The sequence below is a fragment of the Phyllobates terribilis genome, unplaced genomic scaffold (assembly GCF_046119375.1).
Source record: "Phyllobates terribilis strain yellow unplaced genomic scaffold, ASM4611937v1 Scaffold_3__8_contigs__length_932513732, whole genome shotgun sequence".
Classification (NCBI taxonomy): Eukaryota; Metazoa; Chordata; class Amphibia; order Anura; family Dendrobatidae; genus Phyllobates; species Phyllobates terribilis.
The window spans coordinates 879,298,690-879,315,930 of record NW_027362763.1 but is presented as its reverse complement, the minus strand read 5'-3'; positions in this window follow the sequence as shown (position 1 = coordinate 879,315,930).

Genomic DNA, 17,241 nt, shown 5'->3' with positions numbered 1-17,241 from the left:
TAGCAGTGTCTGCTAGTCAGCGGATTATCCCGGCTGTTAAGCAAGCTACACTACCTGTAGTTTGGACACTTAATTTTTTCAAAGGAAATGCTTCGGGACCACGGGATACTCAGTGAAGAGCATCAGGAGGCACCCCAAGGCATAGGGGCTGGGACTGGCAGTAGGATGCCTTGCGTTGGACAGCCGAGCTCGATCCTTATAAAAGCTTTTCAACTGCAGCAGCTTTAGTGGACGCTACTGGAGCTGGAATTACGCGGCTGCTGGCATGAGACTTGCCCTCCAATAGATCCTTGTAAATGGATTTAAAGTGTATTCATTCAAATTAGAGAGACAATTTAAATTAAAAAGCTTAGAGCTGCCTCCACCACAGGGGGGCTCGCTCGACCCACCAGCGGACAGGCACCAGTATTGGGAGAGGGGGGCTGGCCGTCAGGGTTCACCGCGGCTCTGGCACAAACCCGGCGACACGGAGGTGGCACGGGCAGGAGCGGACTGGCCGTGTCGGCTTCTCACTTTTTGGATTTTAGAAGGGCATGACATGCCTATATCTGTGTCTCCCCCTCCTTTTACTCTTCCACCTCTTTTCTTTTCGCATGACTATATGTACTTGTCACTTTTCCATGTGTTAGTTATGTCTTCTGAGCAGTTTGTCAGCTTTTGGACACCTTTGAAGGTGTTTTCTATGTGTTTCTATGTGTTTTTGTTTGCCTGCCATTGGTTTTAACGGTGTTCGAAAGTGTTCGACGAACAGTTCGGCGAACACACGGGTGTTCGACGAACCGAACCGAACTCGAACACTACGGGGGTGGCTCAACACTACTTATTACACTTTCTGTCCACCTACTTTTGGACCACCCTGTATATGTATAATTTTTTTAGTATTTTTACAACTTTTTTTTAATTTTTTTACTTAGTCCCACTATAGGACTTTCACTTTCTGCAGGATCAATGCTATACCTTGTAACTGTCAGTGCTGCAGACACAAGTTACTTTGATCATGCACTGCGCATGATCAAACTATCTTGCTGGTGCCTGGTGACCCAGATGTCATCATGACGATGACGTCGCGGGGTCTCCGATCCAAGAGCTGAGGGGCTTCTGTCCCTCTGCTCGCTAGCTACATGCTGCAATCGTAGCATTTAGGGGTTCAAAGTGCCGGGAGCGGTGCAAACTCGGCTCCTGGCACTGAGTGACGAGCGTCAGCTGTCAGAATCAGCTGACACCCAATGGCGATCAATCCCGCACAGCAGCTGTGCGGGTGCGATCGGCGAGACGCAATAATACGTACCTGGTCCATAAAGCCCTGGGCACTGGGACGTATTATTACGTTCCATGTCTGAAAGGGGTTAAAAATATGAAAGTCTGTGGCTGTTGATTACTACTGGCTTACCATCCACTTTGATGGTCAGGTCACTTTGGCACTATTAAGGATGTGTTTGTGTTAAAGGTAACCTTTCACGTAATTTCAAGCATTTAAACTGTCCCCAGTGTGTTGTTAGTGATGAAATGTGCACCACTAACACGTTATTTTAATTAAAAACGGCGCTGTAACGATGTATAAAAAGCACACTGCGCTTGGAGCCGCGTTTGCGCAGTGTGCCGCTTGGAGCCACGCTTGCACAGTGTATAGCGTGGAACCAGCCATGCTTGCACAGTGTCGTGCGGGGAGCTGCGCTAGCGTAGTGTCGATCAGGAAGCCACAAATACGCTGTGACGCGCGGCTCCCCTCTCGACACTGCACAAGCACGGCCAACTCCACGCTACACATTGTGCAAGAGTAGCTCCAAGCGGAACACTGCTCAAACGCGGTTCCAAGCACCACACTGCGCAAGTGCGGGATACTAGTGACGTCAGCGCAACCAGGGAAGTCAATCAAATTGAGCGAGCGGCGATGCCCATAACTGAACAGAAAATGTATCACACTCGTATGACTAAAAGAGCAGGTACTATATTAGTATATAAAGTGCTTTTTATACATCATTACAGCGCCGTTTTTAATGAAAATAACGTGTTAGTGATACACATTGCATCACTAACAACGCACTAGGGACAGTTTAGATGCTTGCAATGATGTGACAGGTTCCCTTTACACAGATTAAAAGGGGTGGATTACAGTCCGAGGAGACCTCAGAGTGTTGTATGCATTTTTTCAGGGCAATTGGAGTACCTGAAATTCACAGCTACTTTTCTCAACACATATGAAATTCTTGGAAAAATTAATCAAGCCTGGTGAATTTGAATTTCAAAACATTCGATGATCTCTATTCCTCTTCTTTATAAACTGGATTTGAATATGTTATGCATTAAGGGTGAGGCCACATAATGCATCTTGCCACTTCTTGAAACTTTGTCCATCTGCCATGGCATATGACCACCCAATTATGAAACAAAAACGAGTAGTCATTGACCAATGTGTGGTCTCACCTTTAATAAGTCTGCTTTCACAAATCTATTTCATGGTCAGTATACCGACTATAGTGCCCTGAACAACCTCGGATTTCACTACCTGAACTATCACCCTCACAAGCTTGTATGAGGCTATTAGCTCAAATCAGGATATCCATCAGTCTGGGCATTGTGGTCCATATAAGGACCGAAAAACACAGACATGTGAACACTACAGTGTCCATTTTAGGACATGATCAGATATCAAAATCAAACATCAGAATGATGTCAGTTTGAGGCTAAATACCCTGTCTGAGAACTGATTTTGATAAGTGATTCTGACAAGTGATTCTGACAAGTGATCTTGATATTTGATTATGACAAGTGATTCTGACAAATGATTTTGCAAGGGATTCTGACAAGTGATTTTTACAAGTGATCCTGACAAGTGATCTTGATATTTGATTCTGACAAGTGATTCTGACGAGTGATTCTGACAAATGATTCTGACAAGTGATCCTGACGAGTGATTCTGACGAATGATTTTGACGAGTTATTCTGACGAGTGATTTTGATGAGTGATTCTGACAAGTGATCTTGATATTTGATTCTGACAAGTGATTCTGACAAGTGATTTTGACGAGTGATTCTGATGAGTGATTTTGACGAGTGATTCTGACGAGTGATTTTGATGAGTGATCCTGACAAGTGTCTTTGACAAATGACTTTTACAACTGTAATAACAAAAAAAAAAAAAAAGTCACTGTTCGCTGATGGGAGTTGAACCCAAAATTCTGTGTCTAGAAACCAGTGCACTAACCAGTGAGCTATAAACTCAGTTAAAGAAGTTCAAGAATTCTATTTGGTTATATGATTTTCAGTACAAACGTGATTGAAACTCATTGGGACTTATGCACAGACTGCAAGCAAGCCAAATTCAAATGATGTTTGATTTTGATGTGAGTCTGATGTGACTTTCTTCAAACATCAGAATCAGAATCACAATGACTTTTTGTCACCCTAAGTATTTTCATGGTTGATCTCATAAGACAAGAAAAGCTGCTAGTTACTATCGTGTGACTGGATAGCTCAATGGTAAGACATCAGCCTCTGAAGCTATGGTGTAATGGTTCAAATCCCAATAGGAATGTTATTTTTTTTTTTAATTATGCCTGTTTAGCACACAAACTACAGGGGTGTTTTACTTTTAATATCTGACATTCTGATTGACATCCTGAAGTGTTAAGAGTTTCAGACACGCTGTCTATTTGCATGGTAAATTACATAGCCAAAGTAAATTGGGAGGCACTATTTTACTACATATCTATTTCCAAGTGACTGTACATTTGCATAATTTCTTAAAGGGGTCTAATGATAAAATTTCTTTATTGTCAATTTTTCTTTCCATCCACCCAAGAACTGGCTGCAAACTGCCAATTTACTTTTGCTATAATTATTATTATATATCACTACCTAAATAATCAAATAATGAACCTACAGTTTAATGGTAAGGCATCTGTGTCACATAGTTTTGGTTTGAAAGCCACACTCTTATATTTGGACTCCGTCTTCTTCAAATTATTAAGAACCCCTTGCTACACAGACATAATAGATGATGAAAACTGTTCCTCCTAAGCTTTTCCTGAAGAACAATTCCTATTAAAAGAGCAGAACTGAGGATGAACGGGGACTTACCAGTAGACTCATGACCAGGGCCGGCTCCAGGTTTTTCTGGGCGAAAGAGTCTCAGTGGGCCCCTTTAACACATACCACAATTCATGATGCACAGATATCGCAGAGAAATATAGGTAGAGTTCAATGCAAAGATTTCACTTCTTACATTACATGACCGATATCTATTGTAAATTCCACAATAGCTCAGAAACTGGCAAATCGCTCCACACAGTATACTGGCAACCATAAAATGCTCCATACAGAATACTGGCCCCCATAAAATGCTCCATACAGAATACTGGCCCCCATAAAATGCTCCATACAGAATACTAGCCCCCATAAAACGCTCCATACAGAATACTGGCCCCCATAAAACGCTCCATACAGAATACTGGCCCCCATAAAACGCTCCATACAGGATACTGGCCCCAATATAACGCACCGTACAGGATACTGGTCCCCTTATAACGCTCCATACGGGATACTGGCCCCCATATAATGCTCCATGCAGGCTGTTCCCCCCACATAATGCCCTATGCAGGCTGTTCCCCCCTTATAATGCCCCATGCAGGATGTCACCCCCCATATAATGCCCCATGCAGGATGTCACCCCTCATATAATGCACCATGCAGGATGTCACTTCTCCCCCCCATATAATGCCCTATGCAGGATGTCCCTTCCCCCCCATATAATGCCCCATGCAGGATGTCCCTTCCCCCCATATAATGCCCTATGCAGGATGTCACCCCTCATATAATGCCCCATGCAGGATGTCACTTCTTCCCCCATATAATGCCCCATGCAGGATGTCCCTTCCCCCCCATATAGTGCCCCATGCAGGATGTCACCCCCCATATAATGCCCCATGCAGGATGTCACCCCCCTCTCTTTAAAATGCCCCATGCAGGATGTCACCCCTCCTCTTTATAATGCCCCATGCAGGATGTCACCCCCCAATATAATGCCCCATGCAGGATGTCCCCCCCCCCATATCATGCCCCATGCAGGATGTCACCCCCCCATATAATGCCCCATGCAGGATTTCACCCCCCCACATAATGCCCCATGAGGATGTCACCCCCCCATATAATGCCCCATGCCTCAATATATTAAAAAAAAAATCAAATACTCACCTCTGACCTGAGACGTCACAGGGAGCGCACAGTAGGAAGACAGCAGAACTGCGGAGGCACGGGGAGAGGTAAGTATCTGGCTGCAGGGGCCCAGACCAAGCAGGGGGGAAGGGCGGGCGCTGGCACCGGTCTCCCATAGCCTGGCGGGGTGCCCGACCGCGAGTGGGCCCCCCGCCTGCTCAGGGCCTCGGCACTTGCCCAGGTGCACCGGGTGCTGACGCCGGCCCTGCTCATGACAACGGTTATTCACTGCAAATTCAGCTAGAGGTAAGTAAGTAACCCAATCCTCCTGATTCTCAGACACAAAACACCTAAGATAAGTCTCAAGATTCTAGTTAACTCGTTCAGTTTGACAATTAGACTGTGGATGAAAGGCTGAGGAAAACGACAGATGGATCCCCAAACGAGCGCAAAGCACTTTCCAAAATTTAGAAACAAATTGCACCCCACGGTCAGAAACAATATTGGTAGGAATCCAATGTAATTTCACGATTTCTTTGATGAAAATTTGCGACAAGATCTTGGCGTTGGGTAAGGCTAATAGCGCAATGAAAGAGACATCTTGCTGAACCTGTTCACTACCACCAAAATAACTGTATTACCTTAATGTCTACTGGGAATCGTCAATGGTTGGAAAGACCCAGGCGGACGTGTATGAGAGGTCTTAGAACGCGCACACACACTACAGGCAGCTACATACTCCTGAACATCCAGATGCACCACAGACCATCAAAAACTCTGCTTAAGAAGATCTGTGGTGGCTTTACTACCAGGGTGTCCGGCCAAGACTGAATCATGATATTCACTTATAGGTTTGGCCACTGGCAAAAAGTTTTTAATGAACTTACGGTAATAGTTGGCGAAACCAAAAAACCTTTGTAAGGCCTTTAGGTCATTAGGACGATCCCAATCCAGTACCGTCTAGACTTTCTCCGGATCCATGTAAAATTCGATGGACTATAAAAAATAACCCAGAAAAGGGATCTCCTGAACTGAGAACATGCATTTCTTTGGCTTGACAAATAATTTATTGTCTCTGAGTATTTGAAGGACCTGCCTGACATGTACCTGATTTGACTCGAGGACAGGCGAATTTATCAAAATGTCATCAAGGTAGATCACAACAAACCTACCTGCCAGGTGACTAAAAATGTCAAGTTGAAAGAAGGCAGAAGCATTAGTCAATTCACATGGCATCACAAGGTTTTCATAGTGTCCCTCACAGGTATTGAAGGTTGTCTTCCCCTCATCCACCTCCATGATGCGAATAAGATTATAAGCCCACCTGAGATCCAGTTTAGAAAGCCATTTGGCTCCCATGATCTGATTAAAGAGGTCTGGTACAAGAGTAAGAGGGTATGGATCCCAGACCGTGATCCAATTGAGTTAATGAAAATCTAGGCAAGGGCGCAACCTCTCCGTCGTTTTCCTTGCCAAAGAAAACCCCTGCAGCAACGGGAGATGAAGAAGGTCAGATATGAGATGTCAAAAGCAATAAAAAAGGATTTTGGGGGTATGTCAAAAGTAAAAGAAAAGTCAAAGATGCTATAGGATTTTTACAGGATGAAAATGGAGAAATGGTAAGAGAGGATGTTGAGAAGGCCGAACTTTTTAATTCCTATTTTGCATCTGTTTTCTCTCAGAAAGAAAATGTAACATCAACTGATCTTCACTGTCCTTTTAAAGGAATAGAGGAATCCAAGTTATCTGTAAACAGAAAGATTGTGAGGGAATATTTAGCTAACATAAATGAGTTCAAGTCTCCAGGTCCAGATGAATTACACCCCAGAGTACTGAAGGAGATAGTAGAAGAAATTTTAGAACCACTCTCCATAATCTTTGAAAATTCTTGGAGAACAGGAGAAGTCCCAGAAGACTGGAGAAGAGCAAATGTTGTTCCTATCTTCAAAAAGGGGAAGAAGGTGAACCCAGGGAACTATAGGCCGGTGAGTCTGACTTCTATACCAGGAAAGATCTTTGAACAAATTATTAAAGAACATGTATGTAAGTACATGGATAAGAATGAAGTGATTAACCAGAGTCAGCATGGGTTTGTAACTAACAAGTCATGTCAGACTAACTTAATTTCCTTCTATGACAGAATCACTGACTGGGTGGATCAGGGAAATGCTGTAGATATAGTATATCTTGACTTCAGCAAAGCATTTGACAAAGTATCTCACACCATCCTTATTGAAAAAATTACCAAGTATGCAATGGACCAGGCAACTGTTAGGTGGATTCATAACTGGCTTAGTGATCGGACTCAAAGGGTGGTTGTAAATGGCTTCACATCCAGCTGGATGAATGTCTCAAGTGGGGTACCACAGGGCTCCGTCCTGGGACCTGTATTGTTCAACATCTTTATCAATGATTTAGATGAAGGAATTGAGGGTAAACTGATTAAATTTGCTGATGATACAAAGCTAAGAGGGATAGCTAATACTAGAGAAGAGAGAGAGAGGATTCAAAAAGACCTAAATAAACTGGAGCAGTGGGCAGCAACCAACAGAATGGTTTTTAACAGGGAAAAATGCAAAGTACTACATCTGGGCAATAAAAATGAAAAAAGCATATACAGAATGGGAGGAATAGAGCTAAGCAACAGTACATGTGAAAAAGACTTAGGTATACTAATAGATCATAGACTGAACATGAGTCAACAGTGTGATGCAGCAGCAAAAAAGGCAAATACAATTCTGGGATGTATTAACAGAAGCATACAGTCTAGATCACGTGAAGTCATTATCGGTCTTTACTCCTCTTTGGTCAGACCTCATCTGGAATACTGTGTACAGTTTTGGGCACCACATTTTAAAAAAGACATAGACAAACTGGAGCAAGTTCAGAGAAGAGCGACCAGAATGGTGACTGGTCTGCAAACCATGTCCTATGAGGAACGGTTGCAGGATTTGGGAATGTTTAGCTTGCAAAAAAGAAGACTGAGAGGAGACTTAATAGCTGTCTACAAATATGTCAAGGGCTGTCACATTGTAGAAGGATCATCTTTATTCTCATTTGCACAAGGAAAGACTAGAAGCAATGGGATGAAACTAAATGGGAGGAGACACAGATTAGATATTAGAAAAAACTTTTTGACAGTTAGGGTGATTAATGAGTGGAACAGGCTGCCACGAGAGGTGGTGAGTTCCCCTTCAATGGACGTCTTCAAACAGAGGCTGGACAGACATCTGTCTGAGATGATCTAGTGAATCCTGCTTTGAGCAGGGGGTTGGACCAGATGACCCAGGAGGTCCCTTCCAACTCTACCATTCTATGATTCTATGATCCCTTGCCAGACTTTCAGTGATATAGTCCTGCATGGCCTGCCTCTCTGGATCAAAGATATTGTATAACCTGCTCTTTGGCAGCTTAGCCCCAGGAATCAGATTAACGGCGCAATCATAAGGACGATGTGGAGGACGTTGTTGACATCTCTGTTCCGAAAAGACATCCCCAAAGTCAGACAGGTTTTCCGGCAGAGACTGGGTACCCACCCTGGCTTGCCAGGTGCTCAAGCAGTGTTCTTGGCAATACTCGCTCCATTTTACCACCTCCTGAGTCTACCACAGGGTTGTTCAGCATAAGCCAAGGTAGACCAAGAACCACAGGAGAAGGCCAGCCCTCTAGTACATAACAGTCTATAAATTCAGAGTTCATGACCCCTACCTGTAAATGCAACATGTGAATGACCTGAGTAAAATACTCCTGGCTCAAAGGTGCAGAGTCAATGACGATAATGGGTCGAACCTAGCGTTGATCAAATTAAACCCTGCCCTATTGTCCAGAAAGGAAGAAATGACCACCTTATCTTTGCCAAGATGGATCTTGGCTGGTAGAAAAAATTTAGATCTACCAACTGAGGAAATAAGTACACCCGGGTTGCCAGCCTCCTGTCACGCCAGGTGTGGGAAAGATTTAGTGCAGCACAAACACTAGGGAAAGGGGGAAATGGAGACCTCCTAGTCTGGTCTAACATCACCCTGTCTCCCCTAACGTCCCTATATTGCCTCCTCAGCAATCGCTGCACGCGTGCTTCGCCCTACTCTCCCTGATGTATGGCTATGGCTAGGAATGGAAGGAGATGAGCACTAGTCAACCTCCACTAAACTCTATAGACAACAAGGGTGGATAAAACAGGGGAAATGGCTTAGCTTTAGATGAACTCCAAATAAGCACACGGCCTCAAGTTCCAGAGAGGACAAAGTACTGCTCCTGCTAAGCTTCACAAGTAGAAATGGATATAGCCGGCGACTCCCTCTCAGACACACCAGGTATATATACACCCAGGCAGAGAGCTAAATAGCAAGAGAGAGGTAGCAGCTCGGTCCTAAAGACAGCCTCTTATCTAAGAGGCTTTCTGCAATGCCAAACGTAGAGATCTCCTGCAACCCTCTGTCTGTCACCTCTGACACACCCTTGACAGTATTCCCCCTCTACGAGTGGCCTCCGGACACTCAGGACCGGGTTTCTCAGGAAATCAGGTGTGGAATGAGCGAACCAATCTGGGAGCCTTCACCTCTGACATTGAAACCAACATCCTCTTCTCTGGACTACAGCCTTTCCAGTGCACCAAGTATTGTAGAGAACGACGTTGGAGACGAGAATCTACAATCCTCGAAATCTGGAACTCCAGATTACCATCAAACATTACTGGGTGCAGTGGTAGAGGTGAGGGTTCAAGAGGTTCCACATACCTTTTGAGTAAGGACCTGTGGAACACATTGTGGACCTTAAGGGCCTGAGGAAGTTCAAGACGAAACGCTGCTGGGTTATTTTATAGGGACCAATAAACCTAGCGAAGTGAACCATTTTACTGAACCTATCTACTATGACCAAAACCACCATTTTGCCTGCAGAAACCGGTAGGTCAGTAATAAAATCCATGGACAAGTGTGTCCATGGCCTACTAGGGATAGGTAGCGGAAGAAGAGTACCAGACGGACGGGTATGCGCAACCTTAGAAAGCGCTCAAATACTACAAGCAGCTACATGTTCAATTACATCCCGATGCAACCCCGGCCACCAAAAACGACGAGAGAGGAGGTCCGCGGTTGCTTTACCACCTGGATACCCAGAAAGCACAGAGTTATGATGTTCCTTGATTACTTTGCGGCGCAGATCAGATAGTACAAATAACTTTCCTGAAGGCCAGGAGGCAGGGGCATCCCCCTGAGCCTCCAACACATCACCCTCCAGTTCAGGAGAAAGAGCCGAAACGACTACCCCTTTCTGTAATATCGGGTCAGGGTTCTCATGGTCACCACCACCAGAGAAGCTACGGGACAAAGCATCAGCCTTGACATTTTTGACCCCTGGACGAATAGTGACAACAATATTGAACCTACCATCTGGCTTGCCTGGGGTTGAGACGTTTAGCTGGACTGGAGATAAGACAGGTTCTTATGGTCAGTAATAACAGTAATAGGATGGACAGCCCCCTCCTACCACTGTCACCGTTCCTCGAACGCCAATTTGATTGCCAAAAGTTCCCTATTACCCACGTCATAATTTCTCTCAGCTGAAGACAATTTTTTAGAAAAGAAGGCACATGGACGCCATTTACCAGGGGATGAACCCTGAGACAACACATCCCAAACCCCGACATCCGAAGCATCAACCTCCACAATAAAGGGTTGAGAAACATCGGGTTGACTGAGTATAGGTGCAGTGGCAAAATGATTCTTTAAGGAAGAAAAAGCCTGGAGGGAAGCATCTGACCATTTGGAAAAATCAGACCTCTTCTTAGTCATGTCAGTAAGGGGTTTCACTATAGCAGAGTTATTTTGGATGATTTTCCTGTAAACATTAGTAAAGCCCAGAAAACGTTGTAGAGCCTTCAGGTTCTTGGGACATTCCCAGTCAAGAACTGCACGGTTCTTCTCCGGATCCATCCGAAAACCTGAAGATGACAAGTACCCCAAAAACTGCACCTCCTGATCAGTGAAAACACATTTTTCTAGTTTGGCATAAAGTTTGTTATCCCTTAATATCTGGAGCACCTGCTTAACATGCCCCCGATGAGTCTCAAAATCAGGTGAATAAACCAAAATATCGTCCAGATAGACCACCACAAACCTCCCCACCAAATGATGGAAAATATCATTTATGAAATGCTGGAATACCGCAGGTGCATTGGTCAAACCAAAAGGCATAACCAGACTCTCGAAATGTCCTTCTGGGGTATTGAATGCTGTCTTCCATTAGTCCCCTTCTCTAATTCTAACCAGATTGTAGGCTCCCCTTAAATCCAACTTGGAGAATACCTTAGCTCCCACAACCTGGCTGAACAAATCAGGAATCAGAGGAAGAGGGTATGGATCACGGATGGTAATTTGATTTAATTCCCAGAAATCTAAATAGTGACGTAGGCCGCCATCTTTTTTCTTCACAAAGAAGAACCCTGCTGCCACTGGCGAAGATGATGGTCTGATATATGTCTCTTCTCCAGACTTTCCGCAATGAAATCCTTCATGGCTTGTCTCTCAGGGCCAGAAAGATTATACGGTCTGGACTTCAATAGTTTAGCTTCGGGGGGCAGGTTAATAAGGACAGTCATAAGAACAATGAGGAGGCAAATCCTGACACCCCTTCTCAGAAAAAACGTCCTCAAAACCAGACAGAAAAGCAGGTAAAATTTCCATAAAGACAGTAGCAATGGAAATATCTAGACAGTTCTCATGGCAGTAATCTCCCCATTCAATAATCTCCCTGGCTTGCCAATCCACCAACGGATTATGTTTAACAAGCCAAGTTATACCTAAGACAATCGGAGTAGGAAGATTGTCCAGAACATAGCAAGAGATCATTTCACAATGAACTGACCCCACCCTCAGTTTTACATTATGTACAATCTGAGTAAATGTTTTCTGTGCAAGTGGCGCCGAGTCAATGGCAAAGATGGGAATAGGTTCAGCTAAAGCACAGCAAGACCATGAGTTTTCACAAACTCAGCATCGACCATACTGACTCCGGCTCCACTGTCAACAAACACAGAAATTTTTTTGGTTTTGCTCTCTAGCACCACCTCTGCTGTCAGGACAAAGCGGGAACTGTAGTTTGGCCACAAATGCACCCCTTGTTTATCCAACTCCAGACTACCGAGAGTTATTCAAGTCACCTTTTGTTTAGGAATTGAAAGACAGGTCCCAACAAAGTGTCCCTTTTTCCCACAAAAAAAACATACGCCTTTTTTCTTTCGAATCTTCAGGGAGATGTATGATGCAGAGACACCCCCTAACTGCATGGGTTCCTCCACCTTCCCCAGTACTGGTTCACCCCCAGACCGCTCCCCTGGCAGCCTCCAAGGACTGAGGAGTTTCATATACAGCCAAGGCATTTTTCAACCTTTCAGTAAGCCCCTCACAAAATTGACTTTTAAGGGCTGAGTAAATCCATTTGGAATCCGTTGCCCATCTACGGAATTCTGAACTGTATGTTTCCACTGACCGAATCCCCTTCTGAAGACGACGTAGCCTAGACTCAACCAAGGCGACTCGGTCGGGGTCATCATAGATGAGGGCCAGAGCTCTAAAAAAAAAACTCCACAGATTGGAGACAAACCGAGTCCTGCGGTAACGAAAACGCCCATGACTGAGGATCGCCCTGCAATAGAGAGATCACAATACCAACCTGTTGCTCCTCAGTACCGGAGGAGTAGGGACGAAGTTTAAAATACAATTTGTATGCCTCCTTAAATACAAAAAACTTGTCCCTACCTCGTGGAAACCTGTCCGGGAGGGCAACCTTGGGTTCAGGCTGGACAGGCCTACCTGTAGAGACACCCATATTGGCGACCTGTAACCGCTGCTGCTGCTGCTCTACCTCACCAGGTCATTCACCTCCAGAGACAGCCTGTGAAGCCGTTCTGCAACTGAACCCATACCCAAGGGAGAAAGGAAAAAAAAAAGGTGCACACCCAAAAACACACAAAGAAAAAAAAAAAAAAAGAAAATGTCAGTTCCCTTTTTTTTTTTGTCAGTTTTCAAAACGTGCTCGGCCGGCTATAATGTCACGCCAAGTGTGGGAAAGACACAGAGGGAAAAGGGAAAGGGGGAAGTGGAGACCTCCTAGTTTGGTCTAACTTCACCCTGTCTCCCCTAACGTCCCTATATTGCCTCCTCAGCAATCGCCGCACACGCGCGTGCCTCGCCCTACTCTCCCTGACGTATTTCTATGGCTAGGGATGGAAGGAGATGAGCACTAGTCAACCTCCACCAAACTCTATAGACAACAAGCGTGGACAAAACAGGGGAAATGGCTTAGCTTTAGATGAACTCCAAATAAGCACACGGCCTCAAGCTCCAGAGAGGACGAAGTTCTGCTCCTGCTAAGCGTCACAAGTAGAAATGGATATAGCCGGCGACTCCCTCTCAGACACACCAGGTATATATACACCCAAGCAGAGAGCTAATTAGCAAGAGAGAGGTAGCCGCTCGGTCCTAAAGACAGCCTCTTATCTAAGAGGCTTTCTGCAATGCCAAATGTAAAGATCTCCTGCATCCCACTGCAGGGTGACTGTCTGTCACCTCTGACACACCCGTGACACATCCCTGCAACCCGGGCTCCTTAGTTTTTTGGTGACTGTTTACGGTGGGATATGGAAGGACAAACACCCACAAAATGACCCTTTCCACCACAGAAGAAGCAGACTTTCCCTTTATGCCGAACTACCTTTGGACCAACAGTTCGTGAAGCACCACCCTTGGTTGACTCAAACCCAGGTTCACTTGACTGTGGACCCCCCACAAATTGGAGTGTCTCCTTATGTCTCTGATGAACACAGCAGTCTACACAGATGGCTAGAGCCATGGCTGCCTCAAGGGAGACCGGAGTCTCATGCAAGGCAAACGTACCTTGATAAGCTCCTGAATCAGCCCGATATCTGTTCCACTCCCCCACCCAGGGAAGTGTGGAGTAATAGTGTATAAATATAATGTGACAGAGTCACTGGTGTTGTATGCAAGGGGAGGTATGTGTCACTCCGGCTGCTAGCCTGTGTGAACTGAACCTACAACTTTTCTCCAGCATGTTATATGTTGGGGGTTAATTCACCAAAAGGGTGTGGTTTTGTGTGAATGGCAAAGAGACAGGTAGGAAGTCATTCACCTTACCTCCCCTCAGGGTGTGGCTGAGCAAGCTTAAATGCTTAGTCACTATTTTTTTTTCTGTTGTGTGGTCTGGAGAAGGAAGTCTCCAGGCGGTGGTGTGGAAGCCCGAGAGCTCCAATGAAGGACTTTGCTGGACTGTTTGTGATACCGAGAACGGGCGAAACCCGCTCACCTATGAACTGTGCTATACCTTTTCTTTTTTTTGTTTTCTCATTATTCCGGAGAAGACGTGTTCATTTTGTGGAACCCTGCTGGAGTTTATGCCGCCTAATAAACCCACAGGAAATTACCAGAGATGTGTATCCTATGTCTGCCTCTGTGAGAGTCGAGCAAGTCGCTTTATCACAATACACAAACCAGACTAAACAGGGAGCACGCACAGGGATAAATGAAAATACCAATACCAGAGAGGAACACCAGAGAGAAAAGGAAGGAAAGCTAAATAGGAGAGGATGAGGATTTGCACACAGCCGAAAAAACAAGAAACAGTAAAAGATCAACACTCTAAAACGACTCAACCAACAACCGACACCTCCACTCCACACCAGGTAGTATGAAACTAACACTGGCAATCCAGATTGCCAGAGGCGAGCATATATAAGAGTGGCCAATACTGAACAGCTGAGATCATCCAAGAAGGAAAGCTTCAGAGACTCTAAGCTGAACAGTTTAACCCCTGCACTGCTAACAAAAACCTGCGCCATTTAATATGATGGAGAAGAGCTTCTAATCAGTGCTTCTAATCAGTGCATGGCCTGATTATGTAATATGATCCATGTGCTTCCCCTAGGTAATCTATACAAGTATGGGCGTTCTTGTTCAAACGCCATCCCTTTGTCCACTTTATAGGTGACTGTGCCAAAGAAGGGACACAAGTCTCCTGATGAACCGTGTCAATTAACAGGGGGAAATGCGTTGAAACGAGAGAGACGAGATGGGGCTTATCCTATAACCTCGAACTTCTAAGGAAAGCTCTTTATTAAGATAAGTTTAACCCCTATTTGATTTGTTATATGTTTATATTATTGTATATCAAGTATAGACTTAGGGAATCCCTCAGGGACAATCAACCTTAAGTGGGGGTGCGATATCGCATTTTTAGGGTGCTGGCAGGGGGCAGATATGAGGGCTCTGATAGGGCCTATATTGACATAGTTTTTCAGCAACCACTTACACGTGTGTGTCTCCGTATATGGCTGGGTGAAAGTGCAATAATTTTATAGTGGTTCAATATGAAGGAATTGAATCACATTTATCCACCCTAAAATATCTCAGTCATAGTTATTAATATTATATATCTCTTTAGCTCTTACGGGGCCTTATGTTAATAGGTTTTAATAATAAACAAAGTAAATATTTGTATTTTAATATTAGGTATTTTTAACTTCTAATTCTATATACCTGAAATAGTCTATACCCTGTCAAAGAAGCATTTATTATTTATTCTGAAGATAGTTCTTAATGATATAGACTGTATATTTGTGGTCTTTGTCTAGCTGCAGAATACATTTGGAGCCTATAAGATAGTACCCTATTGGTATTGTATGATTGATAAGTATCTGTGTGAATTTTTCAGCAATGAGGACACCAAGAATTGGGCAACATCGAGCATGTAGAAGCAGGGGTCGGTCAAGGAAGTACTTCAGCAGATGAAAGACACATCATGCATATTTCCCTTTAAAATCGGAGGATGTTCAGTAGTGTCATTAACTTCTGAACTGACAGCAACCAATGGTACTCAACTACACCCCAATTAATCTTCGATTGTGCCCCAAAAAAATACTTTTGATATCGAAAAATTGCCAAGTGATTCATCTTCGCACCAAAACATAGGAACTGGGGTGCAGATGTGGAACCCCAGGGGTCTGGTTACCACAGTAATAGCAATATTACGTCAGTGAGCAGGTGGGAGGTCTCCTGGTCAGGAATCCTAAGCATGCCACACCTCCTGCCCAGTCCTGGGAGGGGAAGAACTTCCCCTATATAAACTGGGGCTGAGGTGGGGTTAGGAAAAAAGGAGAACACAGACAGAGACAGAGACACAGTCTGGTCTGGTGTGGAGCAGTTGCAGGGAAAGTGACAACAGGAGCTCTGCAGGAGCAGGAGTGAGTGCCAGAGGCTGGAAGCTAGATAGCTCGCCTTGGCTGAAGAGATCTCACCGGACACGGAGTCCGAGGCTGTGGGGACTGTTCCATACCCAGCAGCAGAAACCGACCGGCAGGGGATTTCAGGTCCTCTGGCCAAGAAACCCGAAGGCACGGTCACACGCAAGGGACCAGCACCGCCGTCGTGGAGCGGAGGCTACCAGAAGGCCCCGAGTCACCGGCCATACGGGTGAGCACCACACGGTACACTCAGGGACGTGGGCTACTTTTACCCGCTTCTAGCAAGGTAGCCAAGAAGAGTACAGTTAGTTGGGGAGGCCTACAACTCCGCCTGGCCAGGGGAGATCCTGTCTGCTCACGGACTGACCAGACCCCGACCGCTAGCCAGTACTCCCGGGAGGGTCTGTCTTTGTCACCAGTAAAGACCCTGAACTACACCGCACCGTCTCTGAGTGGTTCCTGGTGCCTGCGTGCAATTCTACCATCCCCATCATCCACGTCCGCTGCCCTGAGGCCATACCCCTCCCGTTGGGGGTTATACTATCCACGCTGCACAACCGTACCACCGGCCTCAGCGGTCTGCCCTGCAGCGGCGGTTTCATAACCGCATTCAACGGGTGGCGTAGTCGAACAATATCACATCTGCCACTAAAAACATCGCCACTTAGTTTGACACCCTGGGCACGGACCGGGTCACCGCCACGAGGACTACCACCCCCAACGGATCCGGCTCCGGGTATTCCCCAAACATGGCCCAGGGGGCGCGTCAACTTTTGGCGTAGTCGACAGGATTTCGTGCCCGCAACCACCGGGTACTGCGTGCCTGAAAAAGA